The sequence below is a fragment of the Hemiscyllium ocellatum genome, chromosome 5, assembly GCF_020745735.1.
Source record: "Hemiscyllium ocellatum isolate sHemOce1 chromosome 5, sHemOce1.pat.X.cur, whole genome shotgun sequence".
Classification (NCBI taxonomy): Eukaryota; Metazoa; Chordata; class Chondrichthyes; order Orectolobiformes; family Hemiscylliidae; genus Hemiscyllium; species Hemiscyllium ocellatum.
The window spans coordinates 66,593,689-66,605,780 of NC_083405.1; the positions used below are offsets into that span (position 1 = coordinate 66,593,689).

At 42.2% G+C, this 12,092-nt stretch overlaps 1 long non-coding RNA gene across 1 annotated transcript in view; it reads right to left on the reverse strand.

Annotated features, from left to right (window-relative positions):
- Positions 1-1,201: 1,201 nt before the first annotated feature.
- Positions 1,202-12,092, reverse strand: part of LOC132816063 (uncharacterized) — a 62,890-nt gene continuing 51,999 nt past the window's right edge. Inside the window, exons 2-4 of the long non-coding RNA XR_009644743.1 lie at positions 6,298-6,400; positions 5,663-5,758; positions 1,202-1,388 (exon numbers count right to left, since the gene is read on the reverse strand). This is a non-coding gene — a long non-coding RNA (uncharacterized LOC132816063). The remainder of the gene's footprint in view (positions 1,389-5,662; positions 5,759-6,297; positions 6,401-12,092) is intronic.

A 12,092-nucleotide genomic window follows, 5' to 3' on the forward strand; every position in this document is an offset into this window, starting at 1 on the left:
TCCCTGGATGAATTCACCTCCAAAAACACACAAGAAACTTGATACTCTTCAGGACAAAGCAATCCGCTTAATTGGCACTGTTTCCACCAATCTATTACTTTGAGCCTGCTTTGCCATTCATTATGATCATGGCTGATCATCCAACTCAATAGCCTAATCCTGCTTTCTCTCCATAACCTTTGATCTCATTCACCCCAAGTACTATATCTAGCCAGCTGTTGAATACTACAAGTCCTTATAAATATCATCCAGAAATTTTACCCATCTACTACTTTTGTCACTCTTGGAAACATTCAATCAAATTTGGCAGATATGACTGACTTGTTACAAATCCACAGTGGTTTTTCTGATCAGTTGCAAATTTTCATGGTGTTCAGCCACCCTGGGCTGGTTAAGCTGCAAACGGATTGCGAACACTCCTGAGAAAACAATTTTCTTCTGCCTTGCTGAACTTAACACATAAAGAGGTCGCCTGAAGATGGAGTAAGACAACCTCTGGGTATTGGGGTCACCATTATTTGCTGTATTTTGACGCACGAGTAGGAATTTTAACAAGTTTTAATAAAATAAACTTCTTCGAGAGTTCATGACTCTGGCTTCCAAGGTAAGTTAACTGTTACATTGGCGAACACTAAATCCTGAAACACATTAAAGGATATTTTCCCATTGTAGAAAGTGCTTGAGTGCACTTAAAGATCTGGATAAATGTATTGGTACATTCACTTTGTGATGTTTGGAATTGACATTTAAACATACAGATTGCTTTGACTATGAAACAAAAACATTTTTGAAAAAAAAATTCTGAATGCCTGTTCCCCTCCAATTATTGACAGAAAATATCATTTTTGCATACAGAGGACACTTGTTCTTTTAATTTTAGGTTCTTCCAGGTGGATTGATAACTGTGGTTATAATGAATGTTTGGCTGAGTTCCAAAAGCTCATGGAGTACTCATTATTCTGCTTTAAGCCTTACATATATGCAGAGATGAAACAATCCAGATTATGTGTGTCATGTAGCATTATTCAACATTCCAAAATATTCTGAATCAATGCAACCTTTGAGTGGTTTCAAATTATATGTTTATACAATTTGATGGTCACTTACAGCATTAACATTCTTTTCAAAGCAGGTTTTTACACTGCGTCAATGACAAACCATTAAATGAGTTTTATCACAATGTCACTTGTCTTTTTTACAACTGAATTTAAAATAATTCTCATTGCCATTGCATGGCTCCAGAGGATCATACATATTAGATACTGTTTATGTAGATATGCAGGTGGCATGTGGGAGACGGGAAGAATCTGGAGGCCTGGGTGGCGAAAGGTGAGTGAGAGGCTGAAGTTTTCAAGACTTACATATTGTTCCTGACCACATTCCTTTTCCTAATATTAAAATAAGAATAAACATTGATTAGGATATTCCTTACACGTTTCTTTTCTTATTCAGCTTTTGTTGCTTTTACAATCTGTTATCTTTTGCTATTTTTTTGTATGTTTCTGATTTAGAATCATGGAATTCTGGCTCTCTGCACAAGAAGTTCTGTTGATCCCTCTCCTGCTTCCTCTCCCCATTCCCCTACATTTTCTTTTGCTCCTCAAGTGATCCAATTACCTTTTAAAAGCCACAATTGAATCTGCCAATTACATGGAATGGAAGAACACATACCTGATTCCAAGCACTTGCTGCAGAAAAATGTTTTCTTCATGTTATTGTTAGTCCTTTTACCATTTACCTTTTGCCAGTGACATTTGGTTCTTGACACTTCCAGTAGGGCGACATGGTGGCTCAGTGGTTAGCACAGCTGCCTCACAGAACCAGGGACCTGGATTGAATTCCAGGCTTGGGTGAGTGTCTGTGTGGAGTTTGCACATTCTCCCCACGTCTATAGGGTTTCCTTTGGGTGGTCTGGTTTCCTGCCACTGTCCAAAAATGTGCAGATCAGATGAATTAGCCTGATTTTCTAAATCACCCTTAGTGTTAGGTACATTAGTCAAGGGTAAATATAGGTTAGGGGAATGGATCTAGGTGGGTTACTCTCTGCGGGCAGGTGTGGACTTGTTGGGCCAAATGACCTGTTTCCACACTGTAGGGATTCTAATCAATGGGAAGATTTTCCCTCTATTTACTCTGTCTGGAGTCTGCTCTAAATCTATGCCCTTTATCATAGTGATATGGTCACACTATCCTTAGTCTGAAGGTAGAACTTCAATTCCACAAGGACTGTCCAGTAGTCATTCCTACCAATATTGTCACAGATAGAAGCCCCTGGATTGGAAAGAATGTGGTCTTGTTGGTTTTCCCACATGCTGTTCTCTCACCACTTGTCACAGACCAAGTCAGACAGGTACAGTCTTCAGTACTTGGCTAGCTCAGTCAGTGGTGGTGCTATCAAACCACTCTTGGTGCTAATCATTAATGACCCCTTCCACTACCCTATTCAAAGTATTATCTTTGTTGCCACCTCCCTCAGTTTTTCTTCCAAGTGACTTTCAATTGAGAAGAATCCCAATTTATCACCTAAAGGATGACCATGTGTGGTAATCAGCTGGAGATTTCTTTGTCATTTTTTGCCCTAATGTAATGAGACCTCATGGAATTGGAGGTCAATGTTGAGAACTTCCAGGACCACTGTATGCTCCTGTGTCACCACCCCTCATAGCTCCATCAATGAGACAGGGCATAACCAGATTTGAAGGTAGAGGAGGCCTAGGACAATTTCTCGGAAATTGACTGTATGGAATAAAAGGATGCTGCCATGATAATGTCTAACAGTATTTAGAAGAGTCAATGAGACAGAGTTCCTAGTTTTGGCACAAATCCCCTGATGTTAGTGAGCAGGACTTTGCAGGATTGACAGCGCTGTGTGCCTTTGTTGTGTTTAGTGTCTGGGTTAATACTGGCAGTGCAAGTTTAAATGTGAATGATTTGTGATGTGCTTGGCATATTGGAAATGAGGGTACTGGAGAAGGTTATTCTAGGTTGACAACTGACAATCATTGTCTCCAGAAGTCAAGATTATTTCCTTTCAAAGATTTAGGGCACACATAATCACTTACACATTTTGAGTCATGAATCTTCTTTGTAAACCATGCATTTGCATAAAGGTTTTTATGCAACGGTTGCATTCCATTTGCATGCTTTTAGAATAATGTCTTCCTGTCAATGTAGAACATGGAATTATACACCAATACATTAATGGCTAAATGCATACAATCATTTATGCTGTGTATTCTAGCAAAGTTATAATTACAAAGAAAAATTGCAACTGAGAAAATGCTAAGTCTATGCAGCTACTTTCTGGTTGAAATAAGCCTTTTCTCCTTAGTTTGTGTGATGGTTCGGAGCAAATAGATTAATAGCACAAATGACTCACAAAGATGGCTTAAAGCCCCCTGTGGTATTGAAGTTAAATCCTGTGGTGATGTTTGTTATGACTGATAATTTGTGACTATATGACATTGTGACTAGATGCTGGATGGTGAATGCAATTCTTGTCCTAGCAAAGGACAAATGTCAATAACATAATATCTGTTGTGCCTGAGATACTGACTTTCAGCAGAGAATTCATTCATCTGCACTGTACTGCCATCCCTATGCCTGGGGTTGTAAAACTTTCGATTTGCTTCTAAAAGTGCAAGATGTTAATGTTCACTGCAATCAGATGGTAAACTTAATGAACAGACGAATTTAACTCCTTAATTAACAAACAGCATTTGATTGGTTAGAAATACATAGCTGATTTTGAAGCTGATCTTCCCCAGTGCAGTCTGTGATAATGAGCATTGGGTAATTATGAATTTTGTGGTTGAAATTCAGATCCATAGTGCAGCTGGAGAGGGAAATATAGAAGCTGAACATTCTCCTAGTGGGCTGTGCTGCCCCTTACAGCTGTTTCAGTTCATAGTACCCCCTGTTGAGAACATCACACAAGTATCCCTTGTTCCCACCAAACCTGTCTGGTCTGGTGTTTCCATTACATTGTTCAGGTGTATCAATATGGCACTTAACTTTCAAATTTGTATTGTGCAGGTCCCATGTATGCATTTACTTGCCATTCATTCAAATTCACGCATTCATTGAAGGAGGGTACAGCACTAATGTTGCTGAAAAGATCAGGCACCCAACTTACAAAATAGGTCATTGAGTACAACGTCTGATTGTGCAAAGTGTATTAATGTACTCTGCAGTGATTTTGGATGTGACTCTGTGATTCCCTGAATTTGGCAGGGAGTGTGACTCCATCCTCAGAGGGAGAGCAAACATCACCACAGTGTTTGCAGTAGGCATTTGGGGACTGGGGCTGAGGTGAGCTGGGATAGGGGGACGAGTGATGGAGTAGTCCAAGTGACTCTGAGTCTGCAACATGACAGGGAGATGGAGCTGAGGCTATACAGAGCTGAAATTGTGTATCATGGCTTCTGTCAAATTGGAGTCAGCATTCTGTGCACTTCTTGACACTGACTGGATGGACTAATGCAACCGGCATTTGGGTGGACAGTGTCATCAGCATTTCTCCGTGTACTGTCTTACAAAAGGTACAAATCTGAGGTCTTTGTAACCAAACTGATTCACAACATTGCCTTCTGGTGAACTAGCATGTGAACCATCTTTTTTTCCCAGTTGTGGCTGCAGCCCACTCATTGTCAATGACTCAACACATGCAGAATCAACTCTGAAGTAGCCTCTCAGAAACAGGCAGTGCCACTATCTGATCTCATGTGAGATCAAGTGACAGAGTCTCTATATCCATGAGCTGCTGTTGTTCTGTCACTTTCTCAATAGACCACTGTGTTGGGTAAGCAGCAGGTACTGTGAGTTTAGAAACAGAAACTCAGAACAAGATTGAATTGCTTAATATGGCAGATCGAGGAATGCAGATGTGCAGGAATTGAGAAGGAACATGTCAGAAGGGCATACTGCCATCCTCAGTCCTGTCAGCTGTGCCATGCATGGTATCACAAATCAATCTTTAATGCCAAGAGTCAAAGCTCCATAAGCCTCAAAAGATACAGGCAACCTGATCTTTAACAATTCTGTATTGCTTTCTTCTCTTATTGGCGGCATGGCATTACAGACAGACTATATCAATGAGCATGTAGCATGGGTTTAATTGGTTTGCCTGCCATAGCTGAATAGCATGGGAGTGCAGAGTGAGAGGTTGGCAGTGTGGTGTATGTGGAGATATCATTGGAAGATGCATTCACTGACTTAGGCCACAAGCATGAGGTTATGAGACTTCTTGTGGCACTGCTGACAGATCTCAGGGTCAGGTGGCTGAGATACAGATCCTTGGTTATATGCTTCTTTTCTTTTCTGAGCTTGAAGGTCTTCTGGCTGCTTCCCTGTCTTCCCCCAATCCCACAAGCAATGAGGCATCGCTCCTCCTGTCTCCTCATAAGACTAAAGCAACCCTGTATCCATGACCTTGGATCTCTCATTCTCCATCCTGGTGTTCCATTTGTCTTGTTAGGAATAGCAACAATAATATTCAGAAGCAGTCTCTTTCATTCAGGCAGTTTCCCTTTAAGAAGGACAGAATATTGTATATAGTTAGCAAATCGTGTTCATCCTTTTGCTGAACACTTGGACAGCCAGTAACTTGGCACCTACTTAGATCAATTAAATCAGAGGGCAGCATCAAATTTGTGTTGCTTACCTCTGCCTCAAGGGGTATAAACAGGAACGTCTGCACCTAAACACACTCCTTTTACTCTCCATTCCTAGCTCAAAGTAGTGAAGAATTCATACGATCCTGAAAGCAACAAATTAAGCACACGCATTGCTATCCAGGGTCAAGATTGCTCTTCATATATCATACAAAAGTTATTAAAAATAATTTCAGATCTGGTATGTATTATTTACATTTTGATCTTTTTTTGGATTTCTCTATTAGTAAATAATGCATTTCACCAAATGACTTTCATTGTAGCCAAAATAATTCTAACTGAATACTACAGAAGTAAGTATCTGAGTTTGGCGGTGGTCACCTCACTCTATTTTCTTGTTGTAGAGGACAAAGGACCAGATTCAAAGGAAGCGAGGCATTTAAAATCATTACAATGATTTTGTAATCATTACATCTCACACAACCTCCTTCTGTAATGGAACAATGATATAGAACAATTGGGGAAACAACACAGTGGGATGGCACCAATATAGCTGAGTATTGGCATGACAGTATCCAGATTGCTCAGCATTTTGCTTCTTGATGCTTCACCAAACTAACAGAGAAATGTTGAAAAGATAACTGAGGCAGCATTGTCAAATTAAGTTAAGCTTAAGCACATTTACCTTGACAATCTTTCCCAGAACTGCAAATGTCTTCTTCAAGGATTCCCACAATCTGCCACCATGACAATTCACTCTTTCTGCTATCTCTGAGTCTTCTCTCCTGCTACATTTCAGAGAGAGATTCTCATTAGTTCCAGGAAAGAAAATCCTTTTTTGTAACATTTCATACAGAAAGATCTCCAAAGTGATATTCTGGAAGCATACTGTCAGTGTTGCATATTTCGCAAAAAAGAAGTATGATCAAAAGATAAACAGTTTATTTGATTAAATATTCAATAACATCAGGTACACATTAAAATGAAACACCTTCACAATAACTGCACTGGATTACAATATTAGAATACCTCCAGTGAGGAAGCAGGCCATTTGGCCCATTGAGTCCACACTGACTGATCTCCCATACCTTATTCCTAAAACCCATTGATTATCTGCCGAGCCTGCACATCCCTGAACAGTATGGGGCAATGTAGCATGGCAAATCTACCTAACCTGCTTATGTTTGGACTGTGGGAGGAAATCAGAACACCCAGCAGAAACTTATACAGATACAGGGAGAACATGCAAATTCAGCACAGTCACCCAAGGGTGTAATCAAACCTGGATCCCTGGTGCTGTAAGGCAGCAACACTAACCACTGATGCCTTGGCCCCTGTTGTTATGAACATTCAGTACTGATGTCTGATTATTTTAATACATAGCTCTCTTGACTTTGCTTCAGAAGCTTGCTTGCTAAAGTGCAAGATTTGATCACTTAATCCAGGCTGACACTTCAGTGCAGTACTAAGAAGGTGCTGCATTGTCAGAGGAAACGTTAAACAGAGGCCTCTCTGCCTATTAGAGAATTCTTTGATGCTTGGGAATCCTCCTACTAATATGGCAAACATTTTTTTTAATCAACCAGTGCAACCAGAAAATATTTTTATCTCATTGCTGTTAGTGGATTGCCATAGAAACGTAGGAACATAGAAAGTTAGAACGGGATATAGCTATTTGACCCATCATGCCTGTTCCACCATTCAATATAATCATGTTTGATCATCCAACTCAGTATCCTGTTCTCATTTTTTTCCAATACATTTTGATTCCTTTAGCCCTAAGAACTGTGTCTGCCCTCTTCTTGAAAATACGTAATGCTTTGGCCTCAGCCACTTACTGGTCAGTGGTAATGAATTCCAGAGGCTCACCCCTCTCTTGATGAGGAAAATTGCTCCCCATTTCAGTCCTGAAATGTTTACCCCTTATCTTTAAACAATCTGAATCAATTTATTATCACAGGTATTTGTTACAAATGTAGGGAGCCCTAGTTCTGGACATCCCCATCATTGACAATATCCTTCCTTCATTGATGCCATCTGGTCCTGGCAGAATTTGATAGGTTTCTGAGATCCCTCCCTCATTCTTCCAAATACCAGTAAAGACAATGCTAAACAACTCAATCTCTACTCATATCAATCCTGACACCCCAAAAATCAATTTGGTAAATCTTTATTACACTCCCTCTAAACAAAAACACCCTTACACAGATAGAGACTAAAACTGCACACAATGTTGCAGGTGTGCCCTCACCAATGCCATGTAAAATTGTAGAAGGACATCCTTGTTCCTATTCTCAGATCTTAAGCAAGGTGGCTGCTGTATTTTCATATATGATAATAGACACTGTACTCATGAGTAATTAAATTCATGCAGAACATTTTCATTTCTGAAAAGTGTGATGTGCTGTTCGGAGGATGGAAATTTTTCAATAATGGGAATTGGTTGCACATTTTTGTGTGATTGAAATAACATCAAAGTTTAGAAAACCTAATTTGCATGTATTGTTCTGAGTTGGAACGAGATGAGATATGTAAAGTTATGTAGTGGGTTATTCTGTGCTCTCTGCAGGAAATCTCACTAAAAGCACATCTTGAAAATTTTGGCACCTGTTATGCACAATTTTCTGATCATTAAATAGTCAGAAGATTACACCCAGTGCTTATGATATACATTCTCATAAGGCAAGACTCCTTGCTGAGAGTGGGATTGCTAAATTATTACTTTAATCTCCATCTCAATCCACACAGTTATAAAATAGGGAGGTCCAATCAGCAATTTTATTCCACCTTATTTACCTCTGCTTGGCAGAATTTTTCACAACCAGCCAATCTATTACCCTATATTTTATCGCCCACACTGAAAGTGAAAATATACCTCCGGTTTTTCTGTTTAAGATGTATTTTATGTAAACAAATACTTTTCAAACTGATTAGGAATTAGCTGCTGTCAGTGGCTGATGAATTTATTAAATATATTTCAATATGTCATGGTGATATCCAAGAATGACCTAGCAAGTGTATAACGCAAACTAGTGTACAGAGGATTGGCAGTTAAATGCGGAAAATAATGGCAAACACAAGCTATAATGTGGCCATACTTTTACAGAGCTAATTTGTTCATTCTAGCCATGTATACTACAGTTAAGAGAAAGTGAGGAGTGCAGATGCTGGAGATCAGAGAAAAGCATGGTGCTGGAAAAGCACAGCTGGTCAAGCAGCATCCAAGAAGCAGGAGAATCAATGGTTCAGACAAGAGCCATTCAGGAGGAATGAGGCTTGTGAGCCGATGGGGGTGGAGTGATAAATAGGAAGGGGGGTGGGCTGGGGGTGGGAGGTAGCTGAGAGTGCACTAGGTAGATGGAGATGGGGTAATGATGATAGGTTTGAGAGGAGGGTGGAGCGGATGGTTGGGAAGGAAGATGGACAGGTAGGACAGGTCATGAGGGTGGTGCTGAGTTGGAATGTTGCAACTGGGAGAAGGTGGGGTGGAGGGGAGGGGAAATGAGGAAACCGGTGAAGTCCACATTGATGCCATTTGGTTGGAGAGTCCCAAGACGAACGATGAGGTGTTCTTCCTCCAGGCATCAGGTGGTTAGGATGTGGTGACAGAGGAGACCCAGGGCCTGCATGTCCTTGGTGGAGAGGAAGAGGGAGTTGAACTGTTCGGCCACGGGGCAGTGGGGTTGGTTGGTGCGGGTGTCCCGGAGATGTTCTCTGAAGTAGGCATCCTGTCTCCCTAGAATAGAGGAGACCACATCGGGAGCAACAGATTCAGTAAATGACATGTGTGGAAGTACAGGTAAAACACAGAGGCAGAAGGCTCCTTTGGGGCCTTGGACAGGGGTGGAGGGAGTAGAGGTGTGGGCACAGGCTTTGCAATTCCTGAAATGGCAGGGGAAGGTGCTGAGAGGAGAGGGTGGGTTGGTGAGCGGCGCAGATCTGACAAGAGTGGCGGAGGGAAGAGTCTTTATGGAAAGCAGTTGGGGAGATGAGTGGGGTCAATTTATAGGTGTCAGAAATGGTGGAGGATGATGTGATGATTCATCAACTTCATTAACACATTCCACCCTGACCTTAAGTTGACCTGAACCATCTCAGACACCTCCTTCCCCTTCCTGCACCTCTCCATTTCCATTAACACCTCCTGGACTACACCTCCTTACATCCTGCTTCCTTTAAAAACACTATCCCTTATTCCCAATTCCTCATCCCCTGCCACATCTGCTCCCACAAGGACCATTAACACCACAGAACACACCAGATGGCCTCCTTCTTCAAAGACTGCAATTTCCCCTCTGACATGGTCAATGATGCCCTCCAGAGCATTGCATCCACTTCCCATACCTCCACCCCCAAACCTCACCACTCCAACTACTCTTGGTCCTCACCTTCCACTCCACTGACCTCTATATAGATTGCATCATCCTCCATCATTTCTGCCACCTACAAACAGACTCCATCAGAGATCTATTTGCATCCCCCACCCCATCCCCTCTCCATAAACACAATTCCCTCTGCAACTCTTGTCAGGTCTGTGCCCCCCAACAACCCACCGCCTGGCACCTTCCCCCGCCAGTGCAGGAATTGCAAAACCTGTGTACCACACTTCCTCCTCACCTCCATCCAAGGCCCCAAAGGAGCCTTCTACATCTGTCAGAGTTTTATCTGCATTTCCACACATGTCCTTTCGTATATCTGTTGCTCCCGATGTAGTCTTCCCTCCACTGGGGAGACAGGATCCCTACTTGCAAAGCGCTTCACAGCACATCTCCGGTACCTCTGCACCAACCAACTCCACTGCCCCCAGCCAAAGACTTCAAACCCCCCCCCCTCCCATTCCGCCAAGTACATGCAGGTCCTGAGCCTCCTCCATCCCCACACCCTAACCACCCGATGCCATGAGGAAGAACACCCCATCTTCTGTCTTGGAACCCCCCAACCATATGACATCAATGTGGACTTCACCAGTTTCTTCATTTCCCCTCCCCCCACCTTTACCCAGTTCCAACCTTCCAACTTGGCACCACTCTCATGACCGATATTACAGTTAATCTATTCACCACTTATGGAAGAGTGGAGTAATGAAATATCTTTGCTGGCAATATTGCCCATCATTGTCTCACAGATATCATACTGAAGACTGCATCGTAGCCAATTTCCCATAACTAGGCCACCCTTTATTTATTTAAGTACAGTACCAGCTCTGAATCAGTCCCCTAAACTGAGGAGGTTCTCATCTGATTCTTTTTGGCCCTGCTTTACCATTCATTCAACAATATTGTGGCTAATTTTCTCCATCAATTCCACTTTCTCAGTCTATCCTACCTACTATCACATCAAAATTTTATCACCTTTCTTCTTGAATCTATTCAATGACTGATTATCCACAGCCTTCTGGAGTGGCGTTCACAAACTTCTGAGTGAAGGAATTTCTCATCTTCAATCCTAAAAGGCCAACCACTTATCTTGAGACATTGATCCTCAGCCCTAAGCTCTCCCGTCAAAGTAAACAACCTCCCATTCCCCATCAACCATCTTGTGAATATCTGAACAAGGAACAAGAGTAGACCACTCTGCCCTTCTAGCCTGCTTCACCATTCAATGTGATCATGGCTGATTTGATTTGAATCACAACTCTATGTTCCTACATATCTCCAATAATCTTTCATCACCTTGGTAAACAAAATTGGTAAGTCCCCCTTTATTCACTTGTGCACAGTACATGGGCTCTGACCAGCGAACTCGGAGTCAGTTCTCAACTGAGGAGATTCTAATCAACTGTTTTTGTTTGCAACTAAACATAGCCCAAAGAAACAAAACAAAAACAAAGAAGGAAAGGAAGGCAGGCAATGTCTCAGATCAAGTGGACTTTTCCCCATAATAACACTGACTGTGGCCTAGCCAGCTCAGAGTCAGTCAACTGAACTGAGGAGACCCTCATCTGATCATATTTTATGTAACAATTTACAAAATAGTTAACATTAACAGCTGTATACAAAGAACAGCACTTTTGAAAGGGAGAGGAGCAGCAAAGCCAGGTCCCAAGCCCTACTGTTCAACCATTTTACAGGGAAATGAGGACAAACCACTAATCCCAGTTTCAATCACCCACAAAACAGTAACAATGACAAGTACATAAAAGACAGTCCAATTACAAGAAGTGCATAGCATACAGACCCCCAGCAACCCACCCGACCCTCCCACCTGCCGGTCCAATGCCCCTTCTGGCTCTCGGTCCACCCTGACACACCTTCTGGCTACCTCTAGGACAGCCCATCCTGATTAACCAATGCTCATATCCCGCCCCCCCGCCCCTCCCCCCCAACCCCCGCAGGACGACAGTGATCAGAACAGCCATCCATCTTCCATCTTCCGTAACCGCCCTTCACACTTTCTGGCCACATCTCGGACAGCCCGCCCTGGTACCTGCCCGGGGTGACAGCGCTGAGGACGACCAACCCGCCTTCCAGCTCTCGGCCT